This window comes from Leptopilina boulardi, unplaced genomic scaffold (genome assembly GCF_019393585.1).
Source record: "Leptopilina boulardi isolate dan_hultmark-lab unplaced genomic scaffold, ZJU_Lbou_2.1 LbouV2_364, whole genome shotgun sequence".
NCBI classification, from domain to species: Eukaryota; Metazoa; Arthropoda; class Insecta; order Hymenoptera; family Figitidae; genus Leptopilina; species Leptopilina boulardi.
This window is the reverse complement of record NW_026137934.1, coordinates 280,866-304,069: the sequence shown is the minus strand read 5'-3', so window position 1 is coordinate 304,069 and position 23,204 is coordinate 280,866. Positions and strand designations below refer to the sequence as shown.

Here is a 23,204-nt window from a genome sequence, read left to right as displayed (position 1 = left end):
AATAGGGAAAATAAAATTTACTTCATTTAAAAGGATATATAATAAAAATTAAAAACGATATTTTTCTCTCAATGTAAAATTATTTCTATTTATAAAATTCAATATTTTTTGCATAATTTCTTCTAAATCTCTGGGATTTTTTTCAAAAGTACAAATAGTGTGCAGGTGTCTGTATATTTAAGACAGTAGGTATCTTTCTTTACAATAGGCGAGAAATCCTCGTAACAAATGATCTTTTCTTAAAGGGTGCCAAAAGGCTCAGAATTGTCTAACAAGGCGTGGAACGCCCCAGGATGCTGGACTTTCATCTTAACCGACCGAGAATAGACTTTATTTTCATCTTTGATACAATCATGTTTTGAGTGATTGTAGATATACTCAAATCTCTATATAAACTCAAAACATTGTTCTTTACAAATTTTTTAATTCGTTTCTTTTGGTTGACTTTTCAATTATAAATGATTACGTACACCCAGAGAAATGATATATTTGTCTCTCACAGCCTAATATTAAGCTTAAATATCACAGCTTAAATATTTATTTGATTCAAATAAATTTTTATTTGATTTGGATCAAATAAAACATTTCTCTTGGTGCGTATATTTCAATAAAAAGTTATTTTAAATTTAAGAACATAATTTTGGCTTCGATTTAAAATTATAATCCATGTATAAACAAATTTGTGTATTTTGTTATTGCAGTTGGAATACAATATCCTCAAAATAAGAATAATATTCCAAAAATAAGTATTAAAATAAAATATAACAAGAATAATAATATAAATAAAAAATATAGAATATTGTATTAAACTTCAGGTGTATTATATTTTTAAATATACTAAAAAAATGTATTTGATTCAAATAATCAATTACTTAACTATTATCAAATTAATATTTATTTGTATTAATATAATTATTATTTGAAGCAATTAAATGGTATTTATTTCAAATACAAAAATTATTGGTTCAAATATAATTTATTTAATTCAAATAAAAATTACTTGGTTCAAGTAAATATTTAGTCAAGTAATCGAGTATTTGAATCAAATAAATTTTTTTTTCAGTGTCGATTTTATTCTTAAATTTACAATATTCTTTCTTTAGTGTAATATTTCTTTAACTGTGGAAATTAAAGTTTTTAATAGTGAAGCAAATTTTGTTTTATTAAAAAAAAATGTGCCACTAAATGGGTTAGGATTCGATTTTAATTTTTTTTTTTTATCTTCTTGTTTTTTTGGGACAAATTCGAAGACGTGGGGACGACGACGGGCATTTGCAATTATCGGGACAATATATATTGTAACCTTGAGTTCTTTTCATTGGCACACAAGTTTTTTTTATTGTGCGCGGCTTTAAGAAGCATCTCTCTATAGCGAATTACTGTCGATTCGTATGGTTCAGATCGGTTTTGCGCCCGTAAACCGCGCGCGTTTACCATCTATGGGCGCGAAAAGACTTAAATAATACAATAAAATTCTCGTGCAGAACACTATATAATACTTAGACTCGCTTTCTTGTAGCCGTTTATTTTAATTTCCTATCCATGCTATTGCAGCGGTTGCTCCTTTGTTCTTACCCCTGGACTTATGTATATGTATATATAAACGTATATAATAATCTTCTTCTCTTTTTTTCAAAATATGTTTTCCTTTGAGTATACATCCTCTGCGAATTCCATTCTTATATTTATATGGGAAATTTTATTATGTAACTCCAGTGTCTTTATTCAAAAAAAAAACAAAGTGAAAGAGGAGTGAAAATATTAAAAAATTTCTTTTTTTTAGCTTTGATTTTTTCTTGAGATATATTTTTCAGTATTTCTAAAATATAAATGATTCTATTTTATTAAATGATTAAATTCAAATTTAGGTTTTCATTGACATTTTTCAAGAAAAAATGTATTTTGTTTTGTTTAAAGAAAAAATAATTCAATAGTCTTTGCTTTTTTTAAAAAATGATTCGCCAAATATATACTCGCACACACACAGCCTCTGGCGTGTCGATTTCTGATTGATTTTATGAAAATGAAATTCTTATGGCTCATTTTTCATTGTGGATTTTCACACTTGTTTTCTCTATTTTTTGTTGTTGTAATTTTGCTTGTAGCCAGTAGCACAAACAACACTTAACATTGAGGTGGAAAGCTGCAATCAGCCAATCAAGTTTGCTCCCCCAAGGCGTTCAATACCATCGCGTGAAAGAAATAATTTTAAACTTGAAAACGATAAGGAAGTGAGAATGACTTTTTCAGAATTGTAGTTTATGTTTATAAGCGTGTGAAAATATCTTAATTTTATTCTTTCTTATAGAACGCGCATATAATAATATCCATATAGGAGGCAACTCTATAAATATCTATATAAACCTTCAATTTTCTATACTGATACATACGTACAGTTCTCCTAATTCAATCTTCTCAAATTATTCCCCTATTATATTTAAATTTCTTTGATAACGCTTTTTTTATTTATAATTTTTTTTACTAATTGTTATTTGACCGAATTTGCATTTAACTGAAATTTTTATTTGACCAAATTATTATTTGTGACCGAATTATTATTTCACACAAGTGTCATTTAACCGAATTGTCAAAAAACCGAAGTAATATTTAATTGTTAATTCTTTGATAACGCTTTTTTTTTATTTATAATTTTTTTTACTAATTGTTATTTGACTGAATTTGCATTTAACTGAAATTTTTATTTGACCAAATTATTATTTGTGACCGAATTATTATTTCACACAAGTGTCATTTAACCGAAGTAGTATTTAATTGTTAATTCGGTAAAAAATTAGAGTTCAGTTAAATTACATTTCGGTTAAATGACAGTTCGGTTAAATGATTTTGTGGTTAAATGTTTATTTAAATAGTAATACAGTTAAATGGCAATTCTATTAAAAAAATATCAATTCCTTTAAACGAAAATTCGGTTAAACAGCAATTTATTTTTAAAAAGTTCGGTAAAATTCAAAATTCGGTTAAATGACTATTCGGTTAAAAGACAGTTTGGTTAAATGGCTATTCGGTTAAATATCAATTCAATTAAATGATTTTGTTTAATTATTCAAATTATTCCCCTATTATATTTAAATTTCTTTGATAACGCTTTTTTTTATTTATAATTTTTTTTACTAATTGTTATTTGACCGAATTTGCATTTAACTGAAATTTTTATTTGACCAAATTATTATTTGTGACCGAATTATTATTTCACACAAGTGTCATTTAACCGAATTGTCAAAAAACCGAAGTAATATTTAATTGTTAATTCTTTGATAACGCTTTTTTTTTATTTATAATTTTTTTTACTAATTGTTATTTGACCGAATTTGCATTTAACTGAAATCGAGGGGGAATTTACTAGTTAAAAACGTGTACACTTGACTACCGGTATTACACCTCATATTACCCGTATTACACGTTATTACAGAGTATTACACGGTATTACAGAGATTTTTGCGTTATTACAGCACCGTAATACGGCATTGTTACAAGGTATTACACGGTATTACCAGGTATTACACGAGTATTACAGGATGAGTGTACACTTGACTACCTGAGTAAATTCCCCCTCGACTGAAATTTTTATTTGACCAAATTATTATTTGTGACCGAATTATTATTTCACACAAGTGTCATTTAACCGAAGTAGTATTTAATTGTTAATTCGGTAAAAAATTAGAGTTCAGTTAAATTACATTTCGGTTAAATGACAGTTTGGTTAAATGATTTTGTGGTTAAATGTTTATTTAAATAGTAATACAGTTAAATGGCAATTCTATTAAAAAATATCAATTCCTTTAAACGAAAATTCGGTTGAACAGCAATTTATTTTTAAAAAGTTCGGTAAAATTCAAAATTCGGTTAAATGACTATTCGGTTAAAAGACAGTTTGGTTAAATGGCTATTCGGTTAAATATCAATTCAATTAAATGATTTTGTGGTTAAATGTCAATTTATAAATTCTGTTAAATGCCAATTCCATTAAAAAATATAAATTCCATAAACTGAAAATGCGGTTAAACAGCAATTTATTTAAAAAGTTCGGTAAATAAAAAATTCGGTTTAACAGCTATTCGATAAAATGAGATTTCGGTTAAATATCAATTCTGTTAAATAGGAATTCCATTATTAAAAAATATAAATTCCATAAAAAGAAAATTCGGTTAAATAGCAATTTATTTAAAAAGTTCTGTAAAATTTTAAATTAGAATAAAAAATTAGAAATTCGGTTAAATGAGAGTTCGGCTAAATGCACCATTTGTTTAAATATCAATTCAATTAAATATGATGATATATGGAAGGGTACAAATGACTATATTGTCAATTTGTGTAAATGAATAATGTAATCTCCTAGAAAATAAATGTTCAATATATACATTTATATGTAATATATAGACATTCTCAATTAGAAATAAAAGACATTTGTTTCCACAAGGTATGCAATGTGAACATCATTTCGTCGTGCGCTACGAACATGACCGTTAAGCTCGGTTTTAACTTGCAAGTGCCGCGTCTCGAGAGTCGTGTTGCGGAGCATAAAAGCTACCGTAGTGATGTCGGGACGTATAACGTTTAACATTTAAGCCTTTAGAAGGTTGTAAGGTTGGCTCCCTGTAATTATTGTTGAGGCGCGGCGCCTTGAGGTCTTCATTACGGCGAGCATCCTTGTTATTTCTCCTGTATATATAGCATGTATGTACGTCAGTACGTATATACTACGTACTTACCTCTTCAAAATGAAATAAAATTAAAAAAGAATTTAAAATTTGAGTCAAGAAAGAAAAAAGAAAGCATTCAGTACTTGCATATATATAAAAGACTCGTTCGAAACTATATATAGGGAAAATAATAAATATAACTTTTCATTTTTTACTCTTTTTGGAAATTAGTAAAAAAAAATTAAAACGTTTAGAATATTTCAATTGAAACAATTCAAAATTTCGATGTTAAAATACATTTAACTTTCTATATGACTTTTAATAATAAATATATATATATATATATATATGTCCGTGTAATATTAATTATGGGTTGTAAATTCCCTGGCAATTGGTGTCGGATTAAATTTCATGGGAAAGTGTACGATGTAATGTAATGTAGAGCGATGCGTTTATAGTGAAACGGTCCTGGTTAACGCGAGGAATTCGTACGGGGCGCCATATTTCAGTTACATCGTGCGGGGGTGGCGTTCGATGCTTCTGCTCGGTGTTCGTTGCCATGGCAATTAATTACCTTCGTCCCTTCCCAACTGTGGATACGCGTCTAACGGGTGTGTCGAGCGAGATACTCTCCAATTCTCTTTCTCTCTCTCTCTCTATCTCCTATCTCTCTTTCGAATGACGACCGCGATCCGAATTCATCTTCATTATTAGATAAATTTACAAATTTCCATGCCTTCATCATTATTTTGAATCCAAATTATTATCAATGGCAATTCATATGAAATTTATGGTAATTAAATTTAGATTTTAATTAAATTTCGTATATATTGAGTTTTATTTTTTGAATTTATGATAATTAGGGATTAATTTAATTTATTATAGTTGAATTGGAAATAGAAACTATATACATAAATAAATTATTATATGCGTTTTGAATATATAGATATATGTTTTTAGTGAAATGATTTTAAAATCAAATTTAATTTGTATATGAAGAGAAAATTTTGAGATTGTGCAAAATATACACCCTATAGGTCAAAGTAGATACAATCGTGAATTTTCCCCGTAGCAGTCGCTGGAGATAATAGTGTAACTGATAGTAGCGGCTAACAAGAGTCTTCTCCTCTCTCCTTTCACCCTCCTTCAATTTTCGACTCTCCAACAATTTTCGGCCGCCCGAAACCCATTACCAAAGAAAAATAACACTCACAAACTTTCGATCCTAAAATAAATGATTTTCTACATTTTGCTTTTATTCTCCTTTCATTGACTTTCTGATAAATTTCAATACTGAAAACTTTAATCAATTATTTTATATTTTTTGAAATATGTAAGTAATTTTATTCCTAATCGTTGAAGATGAAAATTTCTTTTTAATGAAATAATGAAATGAAAGCAATAACAATTCTTGATTTGAGAAAATTTTCTACTAAATCAAAAAATATCTCCTAATGAAAGAAATATTTTTGTAAATGTGGGGAAACGAAATAGAGTTTCTGTCATATGAGTGATATAAAGAATTTTTTTTTTTTTTTTTTTTTGTTGTGCCGACGGAAAATGAATTTATTTTCGCGGAAGTTATATCGGTTTGCGGACACGGCAAATCTCTCCAGTGGACATAAAATTGTAATCTAATTTGTCCTCAGCATGGCAATGCGGGTTAGCCAATGAAGTCATCCTTACACCTTCTGCCCGAGACGCAACGTTTAATCATCATAAATTTCGCAAGAAACCACAAAGCAGCTTTCCTCCGCCCGTTTCTTCGCCCGTTCCGCCAAAGCGGTTCCTCTCGCGGGAGACAATACGTCACTGCTGAGCTCAACCTTCCCTTACTCAAAAAAAAAAAAAAAAAAAAAAAATAGAAAAAATATTTTTTTTACACTCCTTTAGAAAGGATATCTCTATTTATTGACATTTTTCTTGCCTTATTATATCCATAATTTGAATTTCATATATAAATATAGAAAAAAATTCTTTCCCTAAAAATCAAAATTCCATAAAAATTAATTGCAGAATTTAAGAAAAATTATTTAGAATATTAATTTTGAATTTCTTTGTTATAAATTATTTCCTTGCGGAAAATATATAAATAAATTATATATAAAACGTGCGTTTTATATTGATTGGATAAAAAGAAATTAATAAAGCCTTTCTCGCTTACGCCTCTTAATCGATTTCGATCTTTTTTTTTCTTTTTTTTAAAAAGGTGTAAAAATCCATTGACCTTTGGTATTTCACTTATAGAGTTGTATATGTATATATATTTGAATGGTGAATCTTGAGTGGAAAAAAGGGACCTTCGAAATTCGAAGAAATAAAAATTTATTTTTTTATATATATATAAATGTACCTCCACCGAATTTGATTTATAGTCGACCTCAAGATTCTCTTTGTATTCTTCGAACGAGTCCTGAGGATCTCGTTCAATGGCTCGTTTCTGGTTCTCTAATGCGCCGTGACCACTCGAGAATTTTCTATTACTCACAAATTGATTTGGATTTCTCTCTTTCTCTTTCGTTTATACGTTTATACGTACCTTTATTAACTTGAGACATACATATATAGACAAACAAAAAATCGTCATGGAATTAGATCATGGGTGAAATAACATTTATTAAACAGGAAGTGTGATTCAACACTATGTTTAATTCAAATTAAAATAATTAAAAAAATTAAAATTGATTCATGATATAATATAGTCTTTCAGTATTTTCGAATGCGCAAGAATGTTTCTTAAAATTTATTAGGTCGAATTTCTATTTAACCGAATTTTATTTTCTATTAAATCAAAATCTTATTTAACAGAATTTAAAACTGAATTTTTATATCGAAGGATTTTTATTTAATCAAAAGTTTCTTTAACAGAATTTTTGTTGAACTTTTATACAGAATTTTTATTCAACCAAATTAACAATAGAATTTTCATGGAATTTTTATTAGTATTTAGCCGAATTTCTATTGAACTAAATTCTTATTTAACTGAATTTATTTTTAATCTAATTTTATAAAATAGAATTTACATTGTACCGAGTAAAATTATTTAACCGAATTCGTAACTAACATAATTTCTGTTGAATTAAATTTTCACATCTAATAATTTTTTATTTAACTGAATTTCTATTAAACCGAATTCTTATATTTTAAAGAATTTATTTTGAATCAAATTTTCTAATGTTGAATTTAAATTAAACCGAATTTTTTATATCGAATGATTTTTATTTAAACTAAAGTTTCTTTAACAGTATTTCTGTCGAGTGCAATTTTTATAAAGAATTTTTGATTAACCAAATTCGTAATAGAATTTTTATTTAACTGTATTTAGCCGAATTTCTATTGAATCAAAATATTTATATTTTCAGTTAATTAAAAATTCTATTAAGTGAAAGTTTAAATTCGGATAAACTTAATTTTTTTATATGGGAGTTTTACTACATGTAATATTCTGATAACAAATTTTATATAATAATAATAATAATAATAACAATAATGATGATATATAATAATAAATAATAATTTATCAATTAATTTCTTTTGAAGTATGATCATATTTTAAAAAGTATTTTCTGTTGAGGATGAGAAATTCTTTGGTGATAAATGAAAAAAGGAAGAGGAGAAAAATAATACATTAATAATATAGTAATGCGTATTACATATATATATGTATGTACGCGAGTAATTGTCCACTAACGTGGACGTTAATGAGTTGAGAGATTGACTTGTTATTCAGTACTTGGAAATTGTTCAGTCTCAAGAGTAAAACTCACTTCCGAAGGAATGCACGCGAGTCTCTAATTAAGTATGTGTTAACGCATACGCATTCACTTCGCGTCATATACATATACAAAACGAATAAGAAACAAACTAATATATACATATATATATATATAAATAAAATATACGACTTGTCGGCTTTATAATAGGAAGCGACGAATTCAATTCGATTCGCTGTGCAATTCTAAGTACTATGAGTTATGGGTTAAATACTATTCGCTTTTAACCGTTTCAAGAATACATTCAACACAAATCATAATGATGAAACAAAAGTTGTTAATTTATAAGGGCTAAGGGTTGAGTGGCGCTGATTTTATCATCTCTCGAGAAAACATATAGATTGCTAATATTCATTATCGAGAGACAAATAATTATCGCATTTTTTTTTTTTTTTAGTAAAAACAATTAAAATTGAAATTAAAGTTTTTAGATTTTTTTTAACAATGATTTAATTGAAATGCAGAGATAAAAAATATTCAGTAGCATAAAATATAAATATATATGTCAAGAATTGAAGTATGTATAATATATTCATAAAAAGATTAAAAGTTTTTTGCTTGAAAAAAAAGATGGTTTATAAAGTTTTCTTTCTTTTTTACGCCGAAAGCGTCAACTCTTGATTTATCCATCAGCGAGACAAGCCAAAGAGATGCTTGTTTCGCGATCTTTATCGATTCGAGAAGTCACCACGCCCATGGAAACATATAACGTAGCTGTAGAATGAACATAAATCTCCTTCAATATGCACTCTCGCGACTTTTTTTTTCAGTCGATAAAAATAAATTCTTGAAATCTTGAGTTGAGTTTATGTATATATATATATATCGCGCGCGCTATTGTGATTATCAAATGCGCGCAAAAGAAGATCACCCGTTGCGGGGCCAGCGTGCAACGTATCAATCTAAATTACAAATTCCATCGCACAATAGGGCCCCTTCTTTTCAGAGAAAAATTACAAGAGGGGATGTAGGAAGGCGGAAGGGGAGGGAACTTTAAAAAAAAAAGAAAAAAAGGTGGAGGAGGTGGTGGTCCATCGAGCGTGTTAATATGTAGGCCCAGGAGGGGAGATTGTACTCTCGTCGGTCTCTCCAGTGGAGGAGCATATTAACTTAATTTATTTGTCCTTTATTTGGCTGTCAGCTCGCCGACAGACGCGCCAGTGGCGTCGTCACTTCTGAAAATCTTCATTCTCTCGTTCCTCCTCACCAAAAGATAAATGGATACTGAAACAATCAGTGACGTATTCGCTCAAGGGGTTTCAACAGAGTTATTTCTCTCATAATATTATTATTATCATTATTATTATTATTAATATTATTATTATTATCGTTATTATTATTATTATTATTATTATTATTATTATTATTATTATTATTATTATATTCCATAACTCTATCTCTATCCAACTCTTCAAAATATTAATCAAACACCGTTATACCTGATCATAGAGAAAAAAAAGGAATTGAAACTCTGCCGCTATATATCAGGTGCCTATATTTAATAATATTTTAGAACACAAACCTTATACAAATGTTGGGTTAAATAGCCATTAAATCACATTCCAAAAGAGATATTATAATATATAGAAGCACGCGGAACAAATTATACAAAACAATTAGGAAACAAAATGAGAATATTGTGTTAGGAAAATATATGATGTCTTAATAATAGGGTTCTATAAATTCGTTAAAAGAAACACTTTTTTTGGAACCCCTTTTTTTTTAAAAAAAAAAAAATCGATTATTCTAACAGATTTAAATCTCATCTACTTAAAAATAATTTATTTTTTTTGATGAATTCTTTTCGTTTAAAATAAACTTATATTTTTTAACAGATTTAAATCTTTTGTGTTTAAAAATAAATGAACATCTGTCCTAATAATTATCAATCATATCTTTATATTGTTTGTGATTGATTGAACGCCTTTTTTTTGTTATTATATCTGTTTTTTTATATCAGTGATATTTTATTGGATGTCGTATTTTTTCATTTCGTGTAATCCATGGAATTTGCTCCAATAATGTGTATATATATATATATATATATAGTGAAAGAAGGAGAAATGCGAGAAGTAAAAAAAAAATATCGACAGAAATCAAGAACATAAGATGGAAAGGGACCGCCTGCAATTTGACAACCATAAAAGTCAAGTTTATTCTGGGGTGATAATGCTTGTAATCCAAATATAATTCTTATTGGAGGGTGTGCCTATATATACTGACTCGAGTTAGCGACCTCAGACTAGTTGCGGGGGGTTTGAAAACAGTCCCTTTCATGATGCTCTTGATGGCTTGTACTGCTTTGGCTTTTATTCTCGACGAAATCACAGAACCCACAACCCTCACATAAGTTGATGCCACCAATTTCTCCCTCTAGAAAATTTTCATCAAACCAGTTTCTCTTTATATGTATACATTTTTTTCTAAATTAAAGTTCTCAAATATTTTATATAATAACTATTTGAACAATTTTATTTATTCTTTTTTATTAAGGACCAACATTTAAAAAACCAATTTTTTGTTACTTAAACTCCATTTTTAGAACAAGGAAATATTGACTTTTTTCTTTGATATTATCAGTATTATATATTATAAATTGATAATATAAGTATTCTAAATATAGTTGAGATTAGATTTTTTTCCCATCTCTATATTTGGAAATCGAATTGATCGCATCATATAGACATTGAAAAACGACGCAAGTTCCCTTATTTCGTGCGTGTCCCCCTACTTTTTTTGTTGAGGTGTTTTTTTTTTCATAAATCTCATTCAATGTCTTTCAATCAGAGTGATCGATGATACATTTTTCCATGTTAGTATTTGTGGATACCTTTTCAACTTTATTTTTAACCTCATATGAATCAGGTTAATCAAAAAATCATTACCGAACAATATTATTGACAAATTCACAATACACTAATTAAATGTACTTCGGGAGAGTAAAAATTATCTCATTTTTCATATTTTAATAAATTATAACTGAAAAATTAAAATGTTCCATTTTTTTTGTGGAAAATGAATTTTTACAAAAAAATTGGAGCATATTTTAAGTTGTTCTCTATTTTTACATAAAAGTGGTTCCATTTTCTCGATTCTCTTTTTCAAGATAAAATTTGATTTTATTGTTGTTAAAAATGTTCTATTAGCTTTTTTTTTTATTTTATACTTTTTATGATATTAAAGTTGAAGTATAATTAAGAAGCTCTTGGTGAAAATTCATTTCCCTATTATTTCGAGACGTCAGTCACGTGATATATGAATTATTTGATATGGCGCTTAGTACGCGACCTTAACCCATGAGCATAACGAGAAAGATGAACATGAGGGATGAATTGTTCTAATATCAAGTTTTCGGCAAAGTTAAGTTTCTGCTTTTAACACACGGGTATATTGGAAGGCGTGTTGGTCGCGTGCTATACATCAATCATCCCTTTTAAATACTCTCAGCTACTGAAATCGAGTCTCGAGAAAGAATCGCCACTAAACGCTGTCACAACGTTGACTTAGTCACGTGTCGACATATATATATAGCCATTGATAGGGTAAATATTGAAATAAAAAATCAACAAATAGTAATCTAATCCCAAAACTAAATCCTTGTGGAAAAATAGAATTTTCCCAAATAAATTAATTTAAATTAAAAAAAAAAATTTAGGCTCGTTTATTAATTTATTTCACCGAAAATTGTCCGATATTTTAGACTAAAAATTAGGAGAAATAAAAAAAATGTTTTTTTTGAAAAAATATGTTTATATGGCTGAATGTAGAAAGAGATAGAGATAGATCAGTTTCTGACTGGGCTCGGAAGCTAATAAATTCGCGAGGATCTCTGCAGTGCCGGGGGCAAAAGTTTTTTAATCGTGCGCACACATACATATACTCACTACTGTGCATGAAACCCAACAGCGTTTCAGAGGCAGAAAAGCGACTGTGAGGCACTGCACCCTCGGGACAAACCGAACCGGCCCGTAGCGCTGGTTGCTTGTCATTTTAAATCACTGCCACTGCGAGCCAAACTATATCCCTCCCCCCTTTTTCCACCCTCAAAATGCTCTACACTGATATCTGGGACTAACCACCCTGAGCGCGTGAAGCACACCCTATGTAGCCAAAATCACCTGAATTAAATTCCCTTTTAGTTTAGCTTCACACTAATGATATTTACGAGCGCTATCACGCTATACCCCAACGCTGATAGGATTCAGGGACACCGTGGAGATTTCTCCTTCCCGTAATTAACATGATACAATTCGCCCAGGGATTATACTCGCGACGAATCTCCCACAATCTGCTGATTTATTTGTTTAATTGTTTCGTACATAAATATATATATATATATATATATATATATATATATATATATATATATATATATATATATATATATATATATATATATATATATATATATATATATATATATATATATATATATATATATATAGTCGAATTTCCTTTTTTTTTCAAAGAAATTTTTTTTTTTCTCCAATATTCGAAAAATAAGAAAAAAATCGTCAAAATAAAGTTATTTAGTTAACTCAAATTTTTGTTGTAACCTCCAAATAATTACGGTTGGCACAAAAATTAGTTAAAAAAATATTTTTAGTTAGTCCAGTGGTCAGAAGTCTCGACTCGTGATAGAAAATCCAGAGTTCAATTCCTGGCTTAGGTAAAAAAAAAATATCAATTACAAAATACGTTTTTACAACTAATATAAATTTAATGCCTCATGAATATTAGATAAATGAAAATGATAATAAAATAATAATATAATTATAATGATATAATAATATAATGTAATGAAATAATAGTAAAATAATAAGAAATGTATAAAGAACGGTTAAAATGATAGACAACATTAATGAGAGCGTTTGTTTCGTTTCTTTTAATTTCATTTCCCTCGTTTTATTTTCATTTTCACTCGGGATAAATATACAACATTCGTTCGCGGTCCATTCGTCCTTGTAATTAGAGCTCGTGCATCGCGTCCGCGCTACGTAAATACAACACACGGGGGACCTATCTACCCTGGGTAATTTATTCGCTATGCTACTTCACCTTATTATTGTATTAAGCGTACCTACGCCACCGGCTGTGGCAGCAAGTTAATTACGAGAGCTGTTAACTCGAAGAAGTCGTTACTCGACTGTTACCATCTATGTACGATACACACAACTATATATATAGATGTGTGTCCTGTACACGTGAGACATTTTACTATATCTTCTCTATATACTCTCCTTTTCTCTACCTGTTGACCACAATTTACTTTCTAACTTTCTATTGTTTTGTTAAATTTTATAATTTTATTTTTATATCTAAATTTATGCTTCAATTAGAGAAATTAATTTTCTTTTTTTTCTATTTAAATTAAAAAGTTATCAGTTGTAGAGAATTTTTTTTCTGATAAGAGTTTTTTTTAGTTCTAAAAAATTGCTATTATATTAAGAGATTACGCTACTAAATAGAATTGTTTTCTATTATTAAAATCCTTTTATTTACTAAATATTTTAAGTTATTCTTTTATTATTCTTGCATTTCTTGAAAAAAGGAATTTATGTTTTTTAGGGTTTCGTGGCACTTAAAAATTCTTTTTGATTATGATTCTTAGATGAATAAAAAACATTTCTCAATAGTTTTTGAAATTAGTTTACGTTCCCGATTTCTCTGAAATTTTTTGCAAGAAGAGACCTTTAATTATCGCTCTATAAAAACGACACTAAACGTGAAAATGATAAACATTGATTTTAAAATACTTTCTTCTCGAAAGACGGACACTTTTTACAAAAGCAGCTAGATATCGTTAACTTATATAAATTTCCTAAATCCGAAAGATTATGCGAATCCATACAAAAACACGATTGCAAAACGAAAAGTAATATAATGACAGGTTCTTTACCTCCCGCCGCCGTCAGATGGCAGCAGCATGCAGGGCGCACAAAGTCGCAGCTGTTATTAGATTACTTTTCTACTTTTTGTTTTGCAACCATGTTTTTCTATGGATTCGTACAGTATTTTGGATTTAGGAAATTTATAAGATGAGGATTTTGGCTGATTTTGTTAAAAGTACCGTTCGACACTCTTAATGCATAAATATAAAAACGAAACAAGAAAATAACTTCATTGTTAATAAATTTATATAAACCCATATCTAAAACATCTATTATCTATACGCATATAAGTAAACATTAAATAAATTCTGGTTCCTCCTAAAATACTATTTTTAAATATTTAAAACTCAATTTGTTTTAAATTGGGCACGTAAGCTGATTTTCAAACCTATTGAGAAAAGTTTTTTATTCATCTTAGAACCATAATCAAAAAGAATTTTTAAGTGTCAATTCATTTTTATTTAAACCTTCTTCTGGCGCATCGTGTAGGGGAGAGCGGGGCAAAGCCGCTGATGTAACATTTATTTATAAATATTTTTGTTATTACACCTTCAATTGACGTGATTTTTTTTTCTATTTCATCTAAAACTAATTAATAACGAATTTCAATAGTAATTATTTAATTTATTATAAGCTTGATTAATTAATTTAATTATTTTCAAAGAGATGCAAAAAAACGGCTTTGCCCCGTATGGCGGGGCAGCGACGTTTTTGCTTATATTTTTTGAAAGTAGAAAATTATAGCCGTTAAAACTGTACGAAGTTGCAGTAAATGACCTAATATCTTTGAAACATAAGTATTTTATACATTTTTTAAAGAGTTTTAAGTTATTTTATAAAAAATATCAATACTTGTATTTTTAACCTCACATTTTGAATTCAACTCTTCACTTTTTCGTTGAAAAGTCTACTTTATCGACTGATCAAATTCAAAAATAATTTAAATAACGGCGCGAAAATATTATGAAATATTATATTTACATAAAATTTATCATTTTTTTAATGTTAATAATAAATTTGAATACTAATAAATTAATTTATGTTCTAAATGAAATATTCTTTTTAAAATTATACTATTTTAATATATTATATAATAAACACAGATTTTTTACATAAAAATAACTAATGTCCTTTATTTTATTTGATTTTGTGAAATAATGTAACATAATAATATAGCTAATATAAGATAATAATAATAAAAAATAATTACATTGAAATATGTAATTTTTGAAAATAAATAAAAATAATTATTTAATATTATTTTATTTAATATTAATTTATTAATTTTAATTTATGTTTTGGTTAAAAAATCAGGTTAATATTTGTTGACACTTGATTCATGTGAAGTTAGAAAAACTTCAAATATGAAGGTAATGCAGATTTTCATTTTCAACTGTTTTTACGAAACAGTTTTTAAACGGCTTTGCCCCCAGTGCCATACATTTTTTATTTTTAAAATTCAATTTATTTAAACAAAAAATAAAACCTAAATTTCATGCAGATCGTGTAGATAAATGTTTCATTTATTCAAGCAAAAAGTTTTTAAGACCTAAGTGCTTAAAGCAATTTTTTAAATTTGAATCTTCGATCAACGAAATTTTCATCTCTTTCTTGCAAAACCTATAATTATGTTATATTTCCTAATATATTTAATATTTTTTAGTTTTTTCTTTTCCAATCTATTGCTTTAATCGTATTAACAATAAACTGTTAACGAAAATGGTAATAGATTAGAAAGAAAGAAGATATTTCGAAAAACGCCTTTGCCCCGCATAGCGGCTTTGCCCCGCTCTCCCCTATAGTTTATTGTTTTGGCGTCCGTCTGTCCGTCGTACACCTATACGGTTGCCATGGTAACAGTTTTCATAGCAACCGATTCTATAGTGACTGTTTCCATGGCAACCGTTTCCGTAGCAAACGTTTTCATAGCAACCGCTTCCATGGCAACCATTTCCAGGACAACTGTTACCATGACTATTTTTTTCCTTAGCAACGGTAATATTAATATTGGCCACGAAATCCGCCATGCGTCTTCTTCTCTCGTATTTTTTATTAAACGTTTTTTAAAGTATTTGTTTTTGAAATTTCGTTTGCTGATGTAATATTCGAATTCTCGTTTTGTTGCTTCAATATTGGGAGGGTGGGGGGGGGGGAAATTACGACCCCTTGACACGGAGAAATGCACTGCACCCCCGAGAATTTTGAGGTTTCGCCGCGTTAGGGATTCTCCAAAGTGGAAATTCAACTCCCGCAGCAGGAAACGTCCGCGCGAGAAAGAGACTATAATCAAAAGACCTCTCGACCTCAGCTTTGCTTCGACGATAAATTTAATGCTTTTTGATGATCATTTTATCAACTTGACAGCAAATGCCACTCCCCCAAATATATAATATATATATATATTTTTTTGAAAAAGCTTATTACAATTTTAAAACATTATTATTTATTCTCCAACGAAAGAATTTAAATGATTTTTTTTCGAATATCTATAATTTTTGTTATACAGACAAATATATTGAAAAAATAGTGAATAAAAATTTATTTGAATGAAATAAAATTTTTCATTTATTATTAGTGGAGGAGGAAAATGTTTGGATTTACTTCTTATGTAAAAGCCTATTTATCAGGGCCACTTATCATAGTATTATAATTATAAAATAATCTTTTGCTAGAAAACATTATTTACTGATGTTTTCCTTTCAATTGGCTTCATTCACTATCATGTCTCGATTGAATCTAAATCTTCCAGAGACAAGTGATGTAGTAAATAAATTGAGCAATAGATTCTGAGCTCTGAATAACTTGAAGTTTTATTATTTTTTCTTTTTTTTTTTTTTATCAAGAGAAAATCAATGAAAACAGTGGAAACCGTCTCCCACGCTCAATAGACTATTAATGAAGGCGCTTAGAGGTCGACCTCACTTCCTCTGATAGCGGCGTCTTAAAGTCTGCTAGGTTCAACCCAGCTGCCCGTTTATTCTCTTTCACATGTACTTTTTCTCTCTTTCATCTCTCGATAATAAATTCGTCTTTTTCACTCTCTCTTTTAACATTTTTCTCTCTCTGTCTCTGTTTACCTCTTTTTTCTCTCACTCTTCTATCTTGTCTTCGTTATTCTCGCACATCATAGGATATTAATTATGCGAGCTGATAATGAGTGCGCAACATAACGAGTCTAATTGGTTATATGAGATATGAAAGTGCGGGGGCCACAAAGATTTGTATTTTTTTTCCTTCTTTTTTTTTGCAAAAGCAAGAATGATTGCAAAATACAATCATAGAGCAGACAGGAAGTTGGTTTCATCAGCGCGCGTCTTGTTTCGATTTTCAACAAAATCTCAAATGCAACAGCAGCATCAATCCGACGGAGATGAAATGCTAATGTTGTTGGGTTTTCGAATCTTATTCCAAGGGTTTTATTTTGTGTCATAGGGGTGACGTCCACTTTTTTTTTCCTAAGAACACCCTGAAGACCTTTTCTAGATCCTCATTCTTTTGGAACGGTGACTGAATCAAGAATGAGCTATATATATGTTTTTAGAAAATAAAATCTATTTTTTTTTGTTTGTTCGTAATTCTAAATATAACAATTTTGACACAATGAGAAAAATAATATATTAGTATATTAAGAAATTTTTTATTTACTATTAGATAACAAAAAAGAAACAAAACAGTAGGAAGAACTTTCACTGTTTTATTTTTCCTATAGTTCAATTATTGTAATCGTTAAATTTATTCAGATTTTTTTTTTTTTTTTTTTGACATAATGTAGAAACAAATCGTATGTAAAGAAAATGTCGAATCATTATTGATGTTCGAGGAGAAAAGAATGAGGATGTTAAATTTTAATTTTTTATCCTTGATTCTTCTATACACATATAAATGATGATAAAATTATTCAAATTTAACATATCTCTCTTGAATCTTATTGCAATTATTCATTATCTATAATAATGCAAATTAAAAATTGTCCCTACTTTCATTATAATGCTAATGATTTCCACTAATTGTACATACTCTTATTTTTTTGTTACAGGTGAATTTGCATTCTTCCTATATATATATATAAGTTCCACAAAAGAAGAGAAAAAGTATATTGTGAGTCATTACTTTATATATTTAAGCATGAATCCTTATATTATTTGTTATAAACAATAGAAGTCTGTGTGAGAAAAATTCACACAATTTTTTTTTAAATATTCTCGTAACATTTATTTTGATGAATGAGATCCAATATATAAATATATATTAATCGAGAGTGTTTGAAATAAATTTTTTTTTTTCCCTGGGAAAGATAAGAGATGAGAGAGGAATATTATGTATCTTGTACAGATCAAGGTATACCCCGATGTACTTGGTGATCTCTCTCGAAAAGAGCAACAAATCCAGTGGCTTTATCAGCCATCAACGGGTGTAATCCAATAGGTGCTTAGCGTAAAATCCCATAATCGATAGTTTGCTTAACCCGACGTCACGTGGCGCCACGTGCGAACCTCCATTAGCTCATATATATAGGGAGGGGGTTGAAGCATGGCTAACTCAAAATATATACAGATACAATGATAGCCTCTCTTGCACTATATATACATCGCGTATATATAAGACCGTATCTCTATGTTAATATGGGAATGCAAACCCACCAGTAAACTGATGGGGGAATTCGACATACCCCGTATGTCGTATTTGGGGCGACTTTTTCCTTCTCTGATTTTCACCTACCCCCTTGCCATATTATGCAAACAAGAAACCATATACCACAAATTGATCCAAATAAAATCTGCAGAAATATGTCTATATGGGAAAATTTTATTTTATTTTTTTATTCTTTTGTTTCATTTCTCATTGTGTATTTTTCTAAATTTAAATTAGTGAAAAGTGAGCTACTAATTCACATTAATAAGAATTTTTACTAATTTTTAGTAAAATATTACTTTTTGATTTAGTAGTTTTAAAATTTTTTTACTAAAGTTTTAGTCAAAAAGTGACTATAAAAATTAGTGAAAATTCTTACAAATTTAAATTAGTAGCTCGCACTTTTCACTAATTCAGATTTAGAGTGATTATAATACAGAAATAAAATTCATAGTCAGTAATCAGGCAGTGTAGCAAAATTGAGCAAATTTCTATTTAGTCGAATTTTACTTGGATTTTCATTTTTGAGAATTTTTCTATGAATTTTTGTTTTACTTTTCTAGTAAAAATATTTATTTAGTGAAATTTATATTTATCTATATATATGCTTACATAAAATTTTTAATTTAATTCAGTAATCTCTAAATATGAATTAGTAAAAATCTTAACTAATTTGAATTAGTAACTCGCATTGTTTGCTTTTGAATTAGTAAAATTTAACTAATTAATAGTCAAGAAAATTTTTTTTTAATATCGAATTAGTAAAATTTAACTAATTCAAAAGCAAAAGTGAGTCTCTAATTCAAATTAGTTAAAATTTTTTACTAATTTAGAGAGTAAAATCAAAAGTAAATTGAAAATTGTTAATTGAAAATACTACATTATGATATTTAGCTATAATTCGACGTTATAAATTTTTATACGCTGAAGATTTCAGACTATTCTCTAAATTTAAATTTTTGTTAAAAATAACTAGTTTGTTAGCAAAAAGTCAGTTACTGATTCAATTAGTAATATTTCTACTAATCTTTTAGTTGAAAATAACTAATTAGTATATTAAACTCAATCTCTAAATCTGAATAAGTCACTTTTTACTAATTCAATTGCGTCGATTCGTTCATTAAATGAATTAGTAACTATTTTAACTAATTTTTAGTAAAAAAAATCACTAATTGTTAGTAAAAAACTGCGAATTCATTTAGTAAATCTACTATTTAAATTAGTAAACTTTAATAAATAAATTAGTACTTGCTAAATTTTAATTAGTACTCTCTAAATTTTAATTAGTAAATATTTTAACTAATTTGAATTAGCGACTCACTTTTTGCTTTTGAATTAGTTAAATTTTACTAATTTTGAAAGCAAAAAGTGAGTTACTAATTCAAATTAGTACAAATTTTTACTGATTCAGATTTAGAGAGTAATTTTCTACTATCAATTAGTCATTTTTGACTAATAATTAGTCAAAATGGTTATTAATTAATTTAATGAACGAATTGACTCACTTGAATTCTGTGAATTTTTTCAGTTATTTTTACATTGAAAATTAGTTACTTTTTACTAATAATGACTTATTTTTTACTAATTGCGATCAAATAAAAAGTCAGCCAAGATTTTACTAACAATGTATTTTTAACTAAATTCAGATTTAAAGATTATAAAGTAAAAATAACTGCTGCTAAGTATTAAAAATAAAATTACAAAATTTTGTCTTTAAAAAAAAAAAACTATAAATCATTTTTAAATACAATCTTTGTTTATTTTGATATATAGTTTAATATAGATTCAGTTGAATCTTTTTCTTTTACATATAACCATCTATATAAAATGACTCATGTGTTAATCCTTATCTGGGAAAGTTTAAAGGAGTAAAAAGTATCCCCATATATAGTTTATACAAGGGTAGATTATGACGTATATACTTAATAGTCCATGGCTAATTGTAGAACCTGAAAAACAATTTTTACGGCGATTAGAATTAGAGCGAATGTATATATATATATATATATATATATATATATATACATATAAGAAAGACTCGTTCCCATGACGCAGGAAACGAGCCGAAGGTAATCAAGTGTGCAGACAATTCGACGTGGTTACTCAAAATCACTAAATGATTTGGGAACCACCTACAGTCTAAATACACAATTTCCCATTAAATTACTTCTCATTTTATTACAAATTATCCATACACATAAATATCAATCAATCTCGTAGTTTTTTTTCTTTTTTATTCCCACATATATGCTTTTTATATATATTATCAATACATAACGAAATATTTCACGGAAATTATATATAAATGAAGCTAAATTTCACATATAACTGATTTAATTTTATAAAAACAATTTTTTTCAATTTGAATGAAAATTTAAAAAAAATTAATTAAGAAATCTAATTTTTTAAACAATTTTAAAATTACTGAAAATAATTATAATAATTTTCTAAATTTGTTTACAATTGTATAAATAATAATAAGTACCTAAAAGTTGGTATGATTGTACATTAACTTGTTATTTAATTAATTAAGATAAAAATAGTGTTCATTTCAGTTTGCAATTACAGATTAAATTTGGTCTAAACAAAACGTAAAATTTCTTTTTTTTTTTATCTGCGATAATAATTAACCGACGAATTTTATTTAGCTTCATTTATAATTGCAAATTTTTTATGAATTACCGAAAAGAAGTTTATCATTCGGTTTATGATTTGTTGCTAAAATTAGAGCATGTTGGATAATTTGACATTTTGATATAACATATATAATTTGAATTATGGAGATTATTATAAGTGGGAAATATTGCGTCACAAATGAGACTGTAATAAAGGAAAAGATATATATACAGAAATAAAGAGGGAAAAGTTATAGAAGTAGCAAATATATGAAAGAAGAATATATATTAAAAAGACGAATAATAAGAAGAAGGAAGAAGAAGGAGACTGCCGCAGAGATAAGACCTTTGAATATAGCCGCAAGGTCAGTTTGGAACTGACCCCAGCATCCTGCCTTGGCTGAATTCGAGTTTAATGAATAACTATTGAATCCCGCCTATCGCTATGCCCAATAAGAACAAAAACGATTTGCCCGCGATGCTTATGTGTGACCGGGAAAGGAAATCACGCGTTTCGCGATTGTCTATTTATATAATAAGAAATAGTGGCGTGGGTGTTTTAAAATAAGTGACGTTCAATGGAGAATCTATTCAACCGCGGCCTCCAAGATACTATGCAAGCTTGTAAATAGTGTTTAGTGCAATTCACGTAAGTAAAACAATAGAAATTATTTACCTGGAGAGAATTGATTGATTTTAATCACGCGCGCGCATGAAATCCCATTTTCTATTTAGCAATTATATTTCGCTAATGTATGATTTTTTTTAAAAAAGTTTTATGTACTATATACTCTCTAAATTTGAATCAGCGGAATCTCGCTGATTCTCAGCTATAAGTATACCACTGATTCCAATCAGCGTATATGCACTGATGAATTAGTGGAATTTCACTGATTTTTCAGCGTATATCCGCTGATTGGTAACAGTGGTATACTTATCGCTGATTCAAATTTAGAGAGTAGTGTTTAATAAAGGGGCGATTATTAAAAAACATTAAAAATTTTAAATATGTTTACGTTTATATTATTTTAGGTTTTTACAATTTTATCTTTCTTTGGAAATTTTTTTGTTTCTTTTGTTCCTTACTCTCTAAATTTGAATCAGCGATAAGTATACCACTGGTACCAATCAGCGGATATACGCTGAAAAATCAGTGAAATTCCACTAATTCCACTATCAGCTTATATGCACTGATGAATTAGTGGAATTTCACTGATCTTTCAGCGTATATCCGCTGATTGGTACCAATGGTATACTTATCGCTGATTCAAATTTAGAGAGTAGATAGTTTTGTTTTTAGTTACTCCTTTCTAGATAAAAATTTCTGATTGTAATAACCTACTAAATTCTAGTTAAGGTATATATATTTAACGATTTTGGTTAAGGGGAGGCACCACCCCCAATTTTGACCCGCACTTAAATTTAAATTATTAAATGAGGTTATATTTTTTTTCTTGCATCATTTGGGTCCTAAAAACATATAAGGTGGTCAAAAAAAAGAAAATTTTAATTTTTGACCATTTTAGAATTTTTATTTTTTGAAAAAATGAATATTTTTGAAAATCCATGCGAGAGATTCTGTCAAATCATTAAAAAAGTGTGGAAAAAATTTGACGATGAAAAATACTTAAA

General features: G+C 28.0%; 1 long non-coding RNA gene across 1 annotated transcript in view; it reads left to right on the top strand.

Annotated features, from left to right (window-relative positions):
• Positions 1 to 23,204, top strand: part of LOC127286903 (uncharacterized) — a 342,205-nt gene that overhangs the window by 50,645 nt on the left and 268,356 nt on the right. The window contains exon 8 of the long non-coding RNA XR_007843811.1: positions 18,362 to 18,423. This is a non-coding gene — a long non-coding RNA (uncharacterized LOC127286903). The remainder of the gene's footprint in view (positions 1 to 18,361; positions 18,424 to 23,204) is intronic.